The sequence below is a fragment of the Lathyrus oleraceus genome, chromosome 3, assembly GCF_024323335.1.
Source record: "Lathyrus oleraceus cultivar Zhongwan6 chromosome 3, CAAS_Psat_ZW6_1.0, whole genome shotgun sequence".
In the NCBI taxonomy this organism is placed as follows: Eukaryota; Viridiplantae; Streptophyta; class Magnoliopsida; order Fabales; family Fabaceae; genus Lathyrus; species Lathyrus oleraceus.
Window position 1 is genome coordinate 459,845,250 of NC_066581.1, and position 18,342 is coordinate 459,863,591.

At 35.8% G+C, this 18,342-nt stretch overlaps 1 non-coding gene across 1 annotated transcript; it reads right to left on the reverse strand.

Annotated features, from left to right (window-relative positions):
• Positions 1-17,636: 17,636 nt before the first annotated feature.
• On the reverse strand, positions 17,637-17,743 carry LOC127133246 (small nucleolar RNA R71). The gene has a single exon (XR_007807234.1). It is a non-coding gene; the product is annotated as a small nucleolar RNA R71 (small nucleolar RNA).
• Between the last annotated feature and the right edge of the window lie 599 nt (positions 17,744-18,342).

The window sequence follows — 18,342 nt, forward strand, 5'->3', positions numbered from 1 at the left end:
AAGCATTGGATGCAAATCAGTTTGAGAAGTTAAGGGGCAAATTGGGTATTTGCATGCTTTAAGAATTATAGCAATTACTTATATGGAGGCATGCAAATCAAATTTTATCTTCCCTGTATTTAATGATGCACAAAACTCAAGGAGAATCATTACAAACTTTTCTTATTTTCCCAAAATTCCATGGTACCTACTCCATCAATATCGTTCACGCTACCCTCATCATTCTCACTACATTATCTTTGAACTTCACTCCCGGTTACCTCCATGTCACTACTTTCTCTTTGATTTCTCAAATTCAAAATTCCAAAATATCTCAACCTTCTATCTCAACTCCCAACAAGCGCACCAAAGAACAATTGAACCTTAGGAATGTCGATACAGATGTGGATCATTCTGAAGTTATTACTGATGATGTTCCTTTATCTATATGGTTCTAAGCCATGAAACCCCTATAAGGAAGCATAGAACAACTACTTTGAGAAAGGGCAAGCCCTCTAAAGTAAGTACTGTTACATATCCATCTATGGCTGCTAGTGATGTAAGAAGTCTTGAACCCTCTACTGTTGTCAAACCTATTTCGATGACTAACCTGTACCTTGATCTTATTAATGTCGAACAAAATGTTGATGCTTCTTCAAAAAGTTTTTTTGTTCCAGAAGTTATGGGAAATGTTGAAACCTCTAAAAACACTAATAAACCTAGATCTGCAACCACTCTGAGTAAATCTAGTATGATTGTTGTTGAAAGAGACAATAATGATGAAAATATTCGTGTGTTGATTTCTCAAGTATTGGGTATTGAACCTAAGATTGGTATTATGCCAGATTTATCCACATCCTGGCCCAAACTAATAACCCTAGTGAAACCCCTCTTGATAAATCTTATGGAAATGCGTCTACCTAATTCCCTGAAAAATCAGAAGAAAAAGATGATTCTGATGGCATGTATGATGATTTGTCGGATAAAGAAGAAAACTCTAGTGAGAAGAAGGATCGGTCTACAGACATTGTGAATGTAGATAATCTGGACTCGGATGATGAGCCCATTGGTAAGAGATTGGCTCCAGAAATAATGAAAAGGTTAAAGAGCAGGAAAGGGAAAGCGGTTGAGTCCTCTAGCAAGCCCTCCAAATCTCTCAAGAGAAGTACTAGTGTTGGCACTACAAAATGGTGGAGCAAGGTTGTTACTCCTATCACCAAGAAGAGAACACTGAAAAGGAATGAAGTCCTATCGGATTCTAATGAGTCTGACTGTGATGTCGAACATGATGTTTAAGACATCGCTACTGCTACAAGAAAGCATGCTTTAGGGAAGAAGATTCCAACAAACACTCCTGATGTTCCAATTGAAAACATATCATTTCACTCTGTGGAGAATATAGAAAAATGGAAATTCATTTACCAAAGAAGGCTGGCTTTGTAAAGAGAATTTGGCAGAGATTCTTTTGAGTGCAAAGAAGTGATGGGTCTGATTCAAGAAGCTGGATTGATGAAAAGTGTGACGGGATTTGGAAAGTGTTATGAAATTCTTGTTAAATAATTCATTATGAATATATATAAGGAGTGTGATAACAAGAGAAATGAGGAGTTTAGAAAGGTGTATGTCATAGGAAGATGTGTGGAATTCTCTCCTGGAGTCATAAACAGGTTTTTGGGAAAAAGTGAAGAAGTGAAAGTTGAAGTGGAAGTTTCTAACAATGTCATTTGTAGAGAAATTACAACAAAGCAAGTAAAGGAATAACCCAAAAAAGGGAAGTTGTCGGCAGGTTGCTTGAGTGTGAAGTATGCAATACTGCACATAATTGGAGTTGCTACTGGGTGAAAAGTAATTATACTTCCAACATTGCTACAGGATTGGGTAAGTTTATCTATATTGTAGGGACCAAAACAAATTTTGACTTTGGATCTTATGTCATTGAACAAACATGCTGCCTCCTTTGCTCTAAAGATGCCTATAGACTTTCCCTCATTAATTTGTAGTATTATACTGAGTCAACACCCAAGTATTTTGCTCAGTTCTGATGGTGCATGTAAAAGAGATTCCCCTCTGTCATTTCATAATAGGCTTTTCACGGGGAAACCTGTTTCAGATATTGTCATGACATCTGGCCAGAAACCTATCAGGTCTACTACTAGGATAGGAATCATTACTGAACTAAAAGATACCTGCAAAACCTTGGATGAAACTATCAAAATATGTACTGAAAGGAAGAGCTGGCTTGAATTCCTGATAAAGGATTTGTCTGTAAAAGAAGGAAATATGAAAGGTGATAATACTGGTGAAGAAGATGCTAATAAAGAAGGTTATGATGCGAGTGATGATGAAGATACAACCAGCGGTGATAAAGACTGAAGTTATTTGTGTCTTCTGTGGATTTTTTTTGTGCTTCTGGCTGTTTTTTTTTTCTATATGTGGTTTATGCCCTGAATATTTATGCACTTTGTGTTTTCTTGGTCTGTAACTTAACTATTTGATTGCTCTGTTACATCTATTTTGACTTGCTTAACATTGATGTGTGTCAATCTTTTGGCTAAATATGGGGAGTAATGGATGTTGTGGTATTCTGCCCCTTGAGGGGGAGTACTTATGGAGAGGGAGAAGCTCTTGCCAATGTCCTACTATTAAGGGGGGAATTTTCTTTCTAGCTTAATGATGATATGCTAGTTCATGTGTTTGTTTATGATGAAGTCAAATCAAATGTCTTGACTTCCGGTGTGAGAGTTTGTTTTTCTCTGTTGTGAGGCTAGGTTTCTCTGTTGTGCATGCCACTATTGTTTTTTGTTTTTGTTTTGGAGAATATAATGTTTTCTTATGCTTGTGTGTTGTTTATATTTCTCTTTATTGTTGTGATCTTTACCCTCTTTCTAGTTGGGCTATGCAAAGGTTGTTTTGGCCAAAATTTGCTAAAACGAGGATTATTAAGTCTGGTGTGTAGTGATTGGCTGTATTTTGGGAAAACATGTATTCTAGAAATATGTTGGACAAGATGTCCTGACATGTTGGTACAACATCATAGTGTGCCATATTTCAGTTTTTCTGAAGCTTTACAAAAACTTCTGAAGATTTACAAAAACTTCTGAAGTGTCTCTAAAGATTTACGGAAACTTTTGAAGATTATTTGTAGATGTGTTTCACGTATTGTGCAGATGTCAAAATGTTTACAGAAACTTCTGATATGATCGGATTTTATTCTACAAAACATTTACAGAAACTTATGACACGAATAGATTTGATTATGCAGATGTCAAAACTTTTATAGAAACTTCTAACATGAATAGATTTGATTCTATAGAAGATTGTGGATAATGGACGCCAAAACATTTAAGGAAACATCTGATATGATTGGAACTAATTTTGCAGAAGATTGTGCAACAATCCTGGATCTGCTGGTGATCAAGCCTGAAGCCTATGTTTTTCTAGGGCTTTTTAAAGATCGTTTCTAAACCTAAGAATGCAACGAAGCAGTGATGGAAATTGTCCTTGTTAGGGTTTTGTGGTATTTGTTATTTGTGAGCCAATCGAGTATCTCTTCAATACTCAAATTGGACTTGTGTTATTGAGTTATAATTGTAAATCACTCATGAGCTTTTAAGCAAGAGTAGATTCTGGTTTGTGTCCTTTGTTTACTGTAATTGAAGGGAAGTGAGAGGGGTATCATATCTAGGAGAGTCTTAGATAGAAACTTCCAATATTAGAGATTAGGTGAGAAGTTTTTAAGACCTAAGGTTGTTCAAAACTTCAAACTAATTCTGTTATAGTGGATTTCGTTCCCGACTTGGATGCCCCCAAATGTAGGTGATGTTGCATCGAATTGGGTTAACAACTATGTGCGTTATTTACTTCGTGCTACTTACTTAAACACTGATATTGTTTGTGGTAGGATAATATGTTGACCTTGGTGTCGTGACATCGTATACGACATCTGGGATTTGCATACCATAATTTCAAATGTAAATATTGTAAGCGATTAAACTAAATAACCTTGTCCTTTACAAGCTCTTGGGCTTGAAGGATTTTGTACCATTATAATTGAATTGGGCCTTAAGTATGAAGAAACCATGTAAGGAAGAAAAAATACAATGGCTAGAAATGTGTTTCCCTATAAAGACATGGGCTATGAGGTCGCCTGGATTTCAGTTGTCATTCGCCAAATTTATATAGGTAACCATTCTTTAACCCATTCTCGGGGAGCCTCTATAAATACCTCAACCTTAGGACTAAGGAGGAAAGAATCATTTTTCACCCATAAACCACATATACAGAGCTTCTCATAACTTTGCGTGAGCTAACTCTAAATATCATCAACAATCCTAAACATCATAAACAACTCTCCGTATATATGGCTACTGTCATTGTACTTTTTTAGCAAGTACGCATTTGTTTTTGAAGTAGTGTCTGTTTGTAATTATGTCATTCTGAATTTATTTATGTAAAATTTGATGCTTTTAGGTGCTTTGTTTCTTGAATTTTATTGTTTGTAGTATCAACACATAGTATGAGGGTGTGTCTCTCATTAAGCGTTAAATGAACAGACTATTGATGTGAGGACGACTCCCTAATGAGGTCGGGTATTAATAACAGGATAAGGCAACAAGGATCCCACGGTGAGGATTAAACAATGTATTACCTAATAAGGTGTTAATGATATCTCTATGAGGGTCCAACAATGTATTACATGATAAGGCGACAAGGATCCCTTGTGAGGGTCCAAAAATGTATTGCATGATAAGGCAACAAGGATCCCTTTGTGAGGTTCTAAAAACGTTTTGCCTGATAAGCAGAAAGGATCCCTCTATGAGCGTCAAATAATGCATTTCTTGATAGGGCGCAAAGGATCCCTATTTGAGGGTCCAACAATGTATTTCTTGATAAGGTGACAACGATCTATCTCTAAGAGTCCAACGATGTATTTGAAATTCTATTCATTGAAATAGAAAGATGTTAGACACAATATTGTAACAATGTGTATGACAAGATTAATATAGTAATAGGTCAATTACGAATATATGTAAAAGGAAACACAAAATTGTTAACCCAGATCGATGCAAAGTCACTCTTATGAAGGGCATTAACCTAAGAAAGGAAATTCACTCTTAATAGAAAAGTTACAAATTGGTCTTAGTTGAACCCATCTATTTCAAAGTCTCTTTGACTATTAATACCTATGAATTCTTATTTAAGACTCCCACTGAATATGAGACCTCTCACTTTCTCTCAAACACTCTCCCAATTCTTTGCGCAGTTACAATAATTTATGAATGATGGAATGAATTACAACTCAAACAATCTTTATTCTTCAATATTATAATATGACTAGTGTATAAAGTTTTAACAATACACAACTTAAACAAAATAAAATACTTAACACAACTAAACATGCCTTACCTTTTTCTTAAGATATGAGTCATTACATGAAGATCCCCTTCTTAAATAGTAGCAGAGTCTACCTGGAAGAGCCACTAGGGTTTGTATCTTTTCGTGCGGTTGAAGCAAATCCACAAGCACAAGAAATAATTCTTCATTAAGTTGATTTGCAATCTTTGATTTGATAAATCTTCATACATCAAATTTGTTCTCTTTTATTCTCGGAGAATGATCTTTTAAGAAAAATTTCCATATTCCAAAAAGTGCATAAATCAAATAAGCACGATTGAATAAAAAGGGAAATAATTCTTCTAAAGGCACGAGATCAACTCAGCGCAAAGTGGGTTTTGGGCGAGGCAGAATATCTCACAACCTATGGAACATCTTGCTCTACATTTTTCCTACTAGTTTGACCTCCTAGAGACAGAATATCTCAAACAATGTCATGACATCTTGCTCCACGTGTTGCTTATTAAAATGAGGTCAATCAGATGTAATAACAAACTCTCCCTTCATCCAATTTTTAGGAAAATACAACATGCAAGATATGTAGCACAATGTTACAAGAAACCTTCATGACATGATACAAATATTATCATAAGGCAGTGAAAACAGACATAACATGTAAATGCATTGTAGAAAGAATAACAAAAATATTCTAAGGATATAAGAACTTGCATTTGCATAAACTTGTCTTGCATAAAATGTCCAACATTAATCATAATATTAATCACATCATTAAGTTATTCTCCCCCTTATTGCCTAGAAATGGGTAAAGTGTAACAAAACAGAACCATCCAAATAGAAACATATCCAAAGAGGAACAACCTAGAATGGGCACAAATCATAGAAGAAAACCAAAATGGACCCATACCAATTAAAGGGTAATATGAACCATTATCCATCCCATAGGGAAATTAAAAAAAAAATCAAAAACTCCCACATAGGGGCACAAATTACCAACATTAATAATAACCAACAAAAAACTTCATTAAACCACAACTTCAATTCTCTTATTCACTAGAGGAGAATTATTCATACTCTTCTTCACTTCCACTAACATCTTCCTCTGCTTCACTTTCATCCTTATCCATATTTTCACTTATGTTATACCCTGCATCTTGACCTGTAACATGGGAAGTAGATACCTAGACCACCTTTAGACTCATCATTTTGATGAAGTTGTTTACCTTGTTCTTCCTTGAAGTGGATGTAAGAATCATGTCATGTAAAGTATTGGAGACATGGATTATCTCATGCAAGACATGGCCTCTAGCGATATTGTTGGGTGAGAATATGGAGTAATGACATGTTCTAGAGGGGGGTGAGTAGAACCCTTTAATTTTTTTTAAAAATTTAACCAATTTTAAAAAATGGATTATCATAGGTTTTTCAAAAATATGCGTGCAAGGTTTAAAGCAAAAATGTGTAAATTATACGTTTGTTGGAACTTGATCACGTTAACACTTAACCAATTCACAAATACCAAAGATGTTTTTATGATGATACAAGAAAGGTAGTCAATTGATTCAACTGTATATTTCATGAGGTGTCTTTACACAATGATTCAATATCAATGAATTCTAACCTCAACAATTTCTCATAATTTAATCCCCACTAAAGCTCGATCAGGCACCAATTCTAACAAAACCTAACCTTACGTAATAAATGCTACCAATTGAATAAACGATCAACTACACTAAGAATTGAAAACCTAACCATCCAATATCCTAAGAAAATTAAATGCAAACATGAGTGAGTGAGTGGGAAAGAATGAGTGAGAGAGAAAGAGAGGGAGAGAGAGAGAGAGAGAGAGAAAGAGAGAGAGCACACAAGGATGTAAAGTGGTTTGGTGTGAAGGAAAATTGCGATCCAAAATGCAGCGAAAATTAAAAAAACTTCTCCTTTAGTGATCCTTACGAATGGGCATGATCAGTGATAGAAAACATTACCTCTTGTGGCCATTTAAACCTTTGATGCAGATCTAAGGAGTAAACATGAGTGTTGAATGGTGACAACGCCTCTACTCAGTCCACACGAACATATTCCTTCAGTCTCAGTGCTAGCTGCTAGGAATCAAGGCTTTAGGTGAGAGAGAGGGAGAGAGAGAGATATAGAGAGAGAAACGAAATTTCATCTAATGAAATGCTTCTGCACAAGGGTTCTATTTATAGAACCACTTGTGTGGGCTGCAAGCTAAAAAGCCCACTTAAGTGTATGTGGCCCATATCTTATGCTATACCAAATTTCACTTAAACGTGTGGTACCTTACCATATTTCATATTCTACTTAAATGCACCGTACCTTACGATGTTCTACAATTAACTTAAGTGAACCTTACCTTACGGTGTTCCTTATTTACTCTATCTCTCATCAATCCGTTCTTTTGTGTGTGACTCTGTAGGTTTTCGCGACATTGACAATTATATTAAATCACGTATTTAACATAATAAACAATGAGCAGTATCTAGCAACATATCACTGCTACCCAAGACAAGAAATGTCATGTGATCAGACAAATCCCTTTTTTGTGATAATACTTGTGTGTACAATTACCCTTTTTGGCATTTTGTCTATATTGAACACAAGGCATAGACCGTGTCATCTTTGTCGAGTTCAATATTGGGCCCTTGGACATTTATCCTGTTACGCAGGATGCGAAAATTCCATCTAGGTCACTCATGTCCCTCAACATGCTTCATAGAGTACCCATCAACTGTCTTTATGGTCATCCAGTTATGGACAATGTTTGATCAGTAATAAAGCACTTGACTCTACATCTAGGGTCCATAGTGGTTTCAGTTCGAAGGGTGATATACACCACTATCACCATGAGAATAACTTATGACACTTTGCATAACATTCTATGTAGTATTCTGATAGCGGGTCAATCCAGTATAAATATTACTCCTAATATTCATACCTATATTTAAGACTTGATAACTCCTTATCCATAATCCATGAGATGTGATCATCAGTCTATATACATAATAGTCTTAATGCTTTAATGTTATCCCACTTCACAATAAAGCTCGACTATTGATAATTTAATAACAATGTATTTATGTTTAATGGGATCTCATGATTAAGTCACACTTGATACATTAAATGAACTAGATATTCTAGGGGACTTTATTAAACAAACATAATAAAAAAAGCCTTTTATTATTAAAAAATAATTCGATACATGAACCAAAAGTATTCTCCTCTAGGGCATACACCAACAATCTCCCACTAACACTAGAGCCAATCAAGTATACCCCTAATGCCCATAGATCTAGTATGACCATCATGCTTCTGCTGTGCAAGAGGCTTTGTCAGTGGGTCAGCAATATTGTCAAGTGTAGGTACTCTGCATATTTTCACATCTCCTCTATCTATTATCTCTAGAATGAGGTGACAATGCCTAAGTATATGTTTGGATCGTTGGTTAAATCTAGGCTCCATAGCTTAAGGATATTCTTGACAACTACCCAATGAGCATCATCGAGATCATATTGGTACCTACTCATTGCACTTAAAGCATACAAGACATCTGGTCGAGTACATAACATGGCATACATAATAGATCCTATTGCAAATGCATATGGATTCTTATTCATGCGATCCCTTTCTTCCTTAGTTGAAGGGGATTGTGTTTTTGATAGACACAGGCCATGTTCCATAGGTATGAATCCTTTCTTGGGATCCTGCATATTAAAACGTCTCAGCACTTTGTCTATGTATGTACTCTAACTTAGGCCAAGCAGTTTTTGTGATCTATCTCTATAGATCCTGATTCCGAATATATAGGCTACTTCACCTAGGTCCTTTATAGAAAAGCATTTCCCCAACCAATTCTTTACTTGTTGCAAGGTAGGGACATCGTTTCCAATGAGTAATATGTCATCTACATATAATACCAGGAAGACGATCATGCTCCCACTAACCTTCTTGTAGACACAAGGCTCATCTTCATTCTTGATAAATCCATATTGTTTTACTGTTTCATCAAAAAGAAGATTCCAACTTCTGGAAGCTTTCTTGAATCCATAGATTGATCTCTATAACTAGCATATCTTTTGGGCTTCTTCTGGTATGTCAAATCCTTCAGGCTGTATCATGTACACATCCTCAAGAAGATTCCCATTACGGAAATCAGTTTTGACATCCATCTGCCATATTTCAGAATCATGATATGCTGCAATAGCAAGTAAAATCCTAACAGATTTAAGCATTGCAACTAGTAAAAAGGTTTCATCATAGTCAACCCCATGAATTTGTTTATATCCTTTTGCAACTAGTCTTGCCTTATAGGTATGTACCTTACCATCCATGTCAGTCTACTTTTTGAAGACCCGCTTGCATCCTATAGGGTTAACTCATACAGGAGGCTTTACCAAGGTCAAACCTAGTTTGTGTACATGGAATCCATTTCAGAATTCATGGCTTCTAGCCACTTCTCAGACTCAGAACCAGTTATGACCTCTTGGTACGTAATATGATCATCTTCATCCATGAGTAATACATCACCTTGATTAGTTATGAGATGTCCATATCTCTCAGGTAGGTGACGTATCCTGCTTGACCTACGTTGGTCTTGTTCTACTTGAGCAGGCTGCTCTTCCATAACTACTTGTGTTTCCTGCTCTAATTCCACCATAGGTGTATCAATTCTTTGTAATTCTTGAATTTCCTCAAGATCTACTTTCCTCCCACTTATTCCTTTGGAAATAAAATTCTTTTCTAGGAAGACTTCAGTTCGAGCGACAAACACATTTCCCTCATAAGGATTGTAGAAGTAATACCCTTTTGTTACCTTAGGATACCCCACAAATAAATATTTGTCAGATTTTGGCTCAAGCTTAGTTGAAATTTTCATTTCACATAAACTTCGCAACCCCAAATTTTCATATAAGACATATGTGGTTTCTTACCACTCCATATCTCATATGGTGTCTTCTCAACCTTTTTGGATGGAACACGATTAAGTGTGTAAGCTACTATCAATAACGTGTGTCCCGAAAAGGAGTTTTGAAGATCGGCGTGACTCATCATGGATCGAACCATGTCTAACAAGGTTCGATTTCTTCTCTCAGATACACCGTTCCATTGGGGTGTTCTAGGAGGAGTAAGTTGGGATAGAATCCCACACTCTTTCAGATGGTCATCAAACTCTAGGCTTAGATATTCACCACCTCGATCTGATAGAAGTGTTTTAATATTCTTAACTAGTTGGTTTTGTACTTCATTCTTGAATTCTTTGAACTTTTCAAAGGGCTTTGATTTGTGTTTCATTAAATACACATAACCATATCTACTGAAATCATCAGTAAATGGGATGAAATACTGAAAACCTCCTCTGGCTGGTATGTTCATTAGTCCATATACATCAGTATGTATGAGGGTTGTAAGACCCTAATTTTGACCCTAAGATCCCTCATGGCATCATATCATTTGCTCAATGCATTGCCTCAAGGATCATAACATGTGTGGCTTCCTTACCCTAGGGTTGGGACTTGTGTGAGTGGTTTGAGACCACCAAGCATGCTCGAATTGTATATTATTACTTTTCTTATTTTGTTTACTAACCAAAAGCACAAAAATATGTCACTAACTCTTTTTGTTTGAAGCTCAAGTGATCATGTGCCACAATGCTCCTAGGAGGCTCCTAAGCTTAATGAAATGGCCAGATGAAGATGAGAGGAAGCATGAAAATGATCCACAAAAATCTTAATCATCATATATGTCTCCCAAGTATCTCAATTTTCCAATTTGATCAAGATAACCCAAAGGGCTTCAGGAATCTTTCCCAAGGAAACCCTAATTCAACTGTGCATCAACTATGCCTTGCTCATGAAGCAAACTCAACCTATGTTCAAATTCAATCAAGGGAAGTTCTTACATTCACTATTTTATGCATATATGAGCCTATGTGAGTATCCCCAATCATTCATTCATCAAGATTTGAAGTTTGGCCTTGAGAAGTTGACCAGTCAAGTCATCTGACTAAATTGAGGATCCCTGAGACCTAACTTTTGATTTGTTTGTCATATGAAGATGATCCCAAGAAAAACAATGTTCTTAGGAACCATATGAACACCTTTCATGTTCATCAAAAATCCATTTGAAACTTGGAATGTCATTATTCATTCCAAAACATTATAGGACATTTTCATTAAAACCCTAATTTTGGGTCAACTTCCCAAGGACCTAACATCCTTATTTTTCATGATTTTTAGGTGAGACCAATTGCATTGGAAATATTAAGATGTCTAATTCAAATTTTATTTTGGACAAAATTTAATAATCCTAAACGAAACACATGTGATAATACAAAACATTATAGGTCACTTTGGACCAAAACCATTGAATTTGAGAAATATCCAACTTCAAGTTCCCATACCTTTCTCATTAAAAATCGAAATGATGCAAAATTTAACTCCAAATGGATCATCTTGAAAAGATCTACAACTTTTATGTTTGGGGTTTTTCCATTTGACGTTTGCATCATTGAAACAGAAGGGCTTGAAGTTGATCACTTTTGGTAAAAAAATTCAAAGGAAACCTAGACATGTTTTGTACAAATGGATTTTCAAAACTCCAAATGGATTTTTGCTCAACATAGATTTTGTTCCTTATGACGAGAGCTTTCGAACCATTACTCACATGACCATGTTCGGATTTTCCATGTGTGATTTTCGAAGGGCTTAATGTTTATGATCAATTATGCAATTCACTTTGTAACTTGATGTGCAAGCAAATGCCAAGCCAGTTGCACGTCCAAACCATTTCCACATGAGCTTAACTTGCATTTCCATTCACTTTTCGGCCTCACATGCGCCTGTACAGGCCCATGAATGGAGGACCCAATTCTCATGCACACGAGCATAACACCTCTTTGCACCAAGCTCAGCTATAAATAGAGGTGGTTCCCCATTCAAAATTGAACCTCAAGGTGATCTGAAACTCTGTTGAATTGGAAACCCAACCTCACTCAAAGGAATTTCAGTTTTCAATTTCTCAATTTCAAGCTTGAATTTCAACATCCTTAGTTGATCTTCAAGTCTTAATTCCTTAGCCTTGCATCCTCATCACATCTCCAGATCAAATTGGGATCAAAAGCTTAAAGAGATCGTGTTGTTCAAAGCTACATTTCAGAGGTATATCACTCAACTATTTTGATCTAGATCTTGTTAGGTAATGTGAATTGCTTGAGTTTGAACTGTTTTCTGAAGTCCTCGAGCAAGAGGCAAGCCAGTGGTGATCTTAATTTCATGAATTGAGACATTTCAGTTTGTGTACCTTGATCTTCAAGCTCTGATTTCTCATTAAATAGAAACATTGAGGAAGATCCAAGGTTACAGGGGTGATGTACATCACCCTAGCTTCATTTTGATGCCTGACTTGTTTATTTTGGTTAAGGTTGAAAACCCTGCGCGTGGTGGCCGGAGTTTGTTCTCTGGCCGGAGAAGATGGTGGTTTCCACCACCATCCCCACGTGGATGCTTCAGATCCCTTGGATCTCCCTCAAACGTTTTAATCATGACCTTTGCTTTCGCTGACTTATTTTAATTCATCATGTTGCACGCTTGACCAAGGACCATGGTGTATCCGCGCCTCTAAGCCTTTGGATATGGTCCACGTCATTTAATGAACTCATCCAAGCGCCCTGGATTTTTGAAATTTTCTATTTTCTGTTTTAATTTCTTTTAATTCCTTTTATTTTCCAAAATTTATAAATATTTTATTTGTAGTCACAAAAATATGAGACCAACATCAAAAAAATTCTTGAAAAATCTAGTTTCATATTTTGATTTTTAATTATTTTTGTTACTTCATTTAATATTTTTTGTGAATTATTTTGTTTTTAATAGTTTTTAATTCATTTTAAATACTTTTTGATATCTGAAAAATCCAAAAATATTTTCTTAACACATATGGATCATGATGTGTCGATGAAAAAGAGTCTCATCAATTTCTTAATTGATTTGAGATTTATTTGAGATTTTAATTTATTTGTGTTATTTTTCATTGTTTTTAATTAATTTAAAATAGTTTCTGATTTCAAAAATTGTTGAGAAAATTTGTCAAACCTTGTTTGACCATGTTAGACTTATGAGAATTTAATTGGACTTGTTGAAGTTGATTTGAATTGAATTTGAGGTTTGACCATATTTTGTCTATTTTCATTTTTCATTTATTTTGATTCCAAAAATACCAAAAAAAATATGTTTGACTTGTGGACTTCTAATCTTCATTTCTCTTATGTTTAACATTGGTTGATGATGATTTGATTCATTTTTTACCAATTGTATTTGACATTTGAATTCTCCTTTTATTCATTTCATCTTCATCTCACTTCTCTTTATTTTGGCCAATGAGTTAATGTCTTATGGTTGGTCTTGATATATGAGAATCTTAACCTTCTTTGATCCAAATCAAACTCAACTTGATCCATGATCAACTGAGTTGCTTTGTGTCCAAGATAGGTTGCTTCTTGGTCAAGCAAAAAACCTAACGTCCATACAAGGCTTTCCTCTTTTCTTTTGGCATGGCAAGTTGTAGGAGCCTGGCTTACTAGTCATGATCTCTAACTTGTGTTTATTTGCCTATAGCTTTATTGATCGGCCTCAGATAGGTGTGACTACTACATTAGTCCACTTAGGATTGCTTAACATAGCGCTAAATTGTCTTATGACACACTAAAATTAACCATACTAACTACTAACTTTAATTTGAGCATTTAATTCCTTGCAGTTTACTTTAATGCAATTTACTTTCTTGCTCATTTATTCATATTGCTTTTTCCTTTTGCTCACTTGAGCACATATTTTATGTTTATGCCATTTTCCTTTTGCTCATTTGAGCTCATATTGTATATATATATATATATATATATATATATATATATATATATATATATATATATATATATATATATATATATATATATATATATATATATATATATATATATATATATATATATATATATATATATATTGTTGCCTCGTGTTTGCTTTGTGTTTGTTTGTGTGAATCCAATGCAAAAAGGAGAAAGGACTTATAATTAGGACCTTACCCATGCTTAAAGGAGTTCAAGAGCAACTAGGCCTCATCCCTTTAGAATGCTAAACTTGTTGAAGAGCAACTAGGCCTCATGCCTTTAGAATGCTAAATCTTAAAGTTGACTTCAAAGGACTTCCTAATCTAAACTCATTCTTTGTCCATTCCTCTTATTGTGTTGTGAACTTTTTCATGTTTGCTCTTGTGTGATAGGGATTCTATCTTGAGATAGTAAGAAGGACCATTGTCATGAGTAGCCAAGTTAAGAGAGACAAGCAAAATGGAGATCCTAGGAGCTTGAATATAATTGTGTGATTGCTTGTCGTTTGCTAAGTCCAAAGGAAAGGAGCATCTTGAATCATCTCTATGATTTCAAGAAAAGGAACTCCAAGGGTTTTATCTCTTCTCTTATCTTTGTATGCTTTAGGACTAGCCCTTCTCTTCTTCTCCCCACTCTAACCCAAGCCAAACTCATTTATGTGCAAATTTTGACTTTGTTTCAAATTAGAAACCTAGACCTTATGCCTTTTATTTTTCAAACTCTTTTCTTTAATACTCATTGTGAATGAACCTTAATCCAACTTTGACTTCACTTTGTAAATACATTTAACTTGTAAATATAACTCACTTCGAGTTGTTTTTGTGGCTCCAATGGTCACCTTTGTTAAAACTTTTCATAAAAATTAGCCATAGGTTTGAGTTATCATAGTGGTTGATGTAAACCTCACCTTATCCTTAGTGATTGGACTATAGGTCTTCCATACTTATTATAGGGTTAACCCCTCACTAGTATGTTGAAGCTCTCCTCACATGGTAGATTGTTGGCTTAGGTTGAGTTTTCTCCCTTTGATAACAAAAGACCTTAAGGCTTTTGATCAAATCAATTCACCAATCTTTTGAGATTTTTACCCCGAACTACGAGGTTTTGATCCTACCTTTGTGATGGTACGTTGGCAACACTGAAATTACCGTATTTTCGACTCCGATTTCACATGCATTCTAGTTGTTTTATTGTTATTTTGTTGTGTTATTGCTATGTTTTCCTTTGTTTTCAGGTTTTTACTTTAATCGGAGCCTCGATCGAGAAAAGGAGTGAAAAAGAGCTAAAAACCCTAAAATTCAGCATTTTGTACTTGTGGCCTACCCCATGGCTGGCGCCATAGACCCTGCCATGACATGTCCAAGCTCAACTTCCCTCAACTTCCATGTTCCCCACTACTTCCACTAAGGCGCCTCAGGTTGGCCTTGTGGCGGGCGCCATGGCCTTGTGGCGGGCGCCACAAGAGGAAAAGTTTTCCCTCCCATTTTCAAGTTGAAGGGCATCCTTGTCATTTCCATCTTTTTACTTGCTTATAAATAGAAACCCGAAATCACTTTTACAATCATCCAAACTTAGAGCAGAGGCAAACTCAGGGAAACTTTGTTTCACTTAGGCATATATTCAGTATTATAAAGTGGTAACCGCTTCGCATTGGAGTGTTACCACAATTGTGTAATCAAGTCTGCGATAGAGTCTGTAATCGAGTTTGGAGCACTTTGGAAGGAAGTTAATCCTGCCACCATTTTCATTTCCGCTTTGCAGTTTATTCAACCCTCCGATTGGAGCAGGTTTTTATTACATGTCTTTATCTTATTTATTTTCTCGCACTCGCTTTAAATTATTTATTTCCTCGCACTCGCTTTAAATTATTTATTTCCCCGCACTCGCTTTAAATTATTTATTTCCTCGCACTCGCTTTAAATTATTTATTTCCTCGCACTCGCTTTAAATTATTTATTTCTCGCACTCGCTTTAAATTATTTATTTCCAGCACTCGCACTACTTTTATTTACTTTCTGCACTCGCACTACTTTTATTTAAATTAATGTACTTTTACTTTACCATGTCTAACTAAATTTATAAGGTTAGAATGTAAGGATCGTAATTGAACCGATAATCCGTACAATTGTTTGTAGAAACACTTAAGGGCTATTTTAACTTTCAATTTATGTTTTCCTGCACTTCAATTCCATTGGGTAAGATCGAAAGCCGTCCAACGTCTATCTAAACTTAATTGTTTTTAACTATTTCAAAAACAGCGAAAGCGCTTTGTTTAGTTCATTAGGAGTTTTTAACTTAAGAAGAAAAGAGATTTTAAAACTATTTTCGGACGCGTTTATAAGTTTAGAGTCTGGTTCGTGAGAACCTCTTTTGGTTAAGAAATCCAGGTTATAATACTTTTCAACTTAGTCAAGATACTATATTTCTTAAAAATAGGTTTACTACTCTAACGCAATGCGTGCCTTTTTATAAGTAACAATAAGAGGATTTGATTAGGGAGTACAACTCGGTTCTGAATACGCGAAAGCGACAGTTCCTGTTAAATTAGTTCTTTTCAAAGTAGGAAACACTGCCCATAAGTAGCTCTATTAGCAAGTACTCGGATTATTAATTGATAACGTGAATTACATTTGACCCTGTCTATATTAATTAATCTTTATTCAACACTTTACTTTTCATTACACACTCCAAAAACACTTATTTTGATTGCCTTTGATAAACACCATAACAATAGATAACGATAGATTGACACTTGGTCTATGTGGATTCGACAATATTTTATATTACTCTGACGCGTTCGTATACTTGCGAAACACCGCATCAAGTTTTTGGCGCCGTTGCCGGGGACCAATTTCGTCAAATTTCATTTCCCTGTTGTTATATCGTTTAGACTTAGGCTATTTCCCGCCAGTCAATGCGAAGAACTCGCAGCACCGGAAGTTTAAGCTTAGTATACCCTCTGGCAGAACCTAAACGTTACGCTCGCGCACGTTTATTCTTTCATAGAATTAAGAGAGCTATGGCCGAAGATCAAAACCAAAGACCTCTTAAGGATTTCGCTCAACCGTCTAATGAAGAACCTAGTTCTAGGATAGTAAACCCAACCATCCCAGCTAATAATTTTGAACTTAAACCATCTCTGTTGTAACTAGTGCAACAAAGACAATTCGCAGGTCTCGCTACTAAGAACCCAAACCAACATTTAAAAATATTTCTTCAATTAGCAGACACTTTTAAAACCAATGGAGCTTCTCTTGAGGAAATACGTTTAAGATTATTTCCTTTTTCCCTCAGAGATAAAGCCCTATCATGGTTAGATTCCCTTCCACCCAATTCCATTACGACTTGGGATAACCTTAGAAGAGTTTTTCTTGCTAGATATTTTCCCCCGAGTATGACCGCCGTTCTTCGAAACCATATAACTAGATTTACCCAAAACCAAGGAGAATCGTTGTTCGAAGCTTGGGAGAGATATAAAGAGTTGTTACGAGCATGCCCACATCATGGTTTAGAAAATTGGTTAATCATTCAAACCTTCTATAATGGACTTTACTATAACACAAAAATGACCATCGACGCTGCCGCAGGCGGCGCTCTGATGAACAAACCTTATCCTGAAGCTAGTGCCCTCATCGAAGATATGGCTCAAAACTATCAATCATGGGGAGTTGAACGAGCGACAGTTGAGAAGAAGGAAGCCCAAGGAGGAGTGCATGAACTAAGCTCTATAGACATGATGCAAGCTAAAATGGACGCATTAGCCCTTAAGGTCGAGCATATGTGCATAAACCCGAATACTGTAGCCGCAGTTTCGTCGGATTGTGAGATATGTGGAACCAAAGGACACCAATCTGCAGAATGCAGTCTATTAAAAGAAACCCACTCTGAGCAAGTGAACTACACCTAAGGGAACCCATACTCGAATACCTATAACCCTGGATGGAGGAATCACCCGAACTTCTCCTATAAAAACAATAACCCTATTCAAAATAATGCACCTCCGAGACCTAGTTATCAAGCCCGTAGATCAAATCAACCTACGCAACCTGTACCACCAAAGCCGAGCCTTGAGAAAATTATGGAAAATTTTATCACCGCTCAAACCCAAC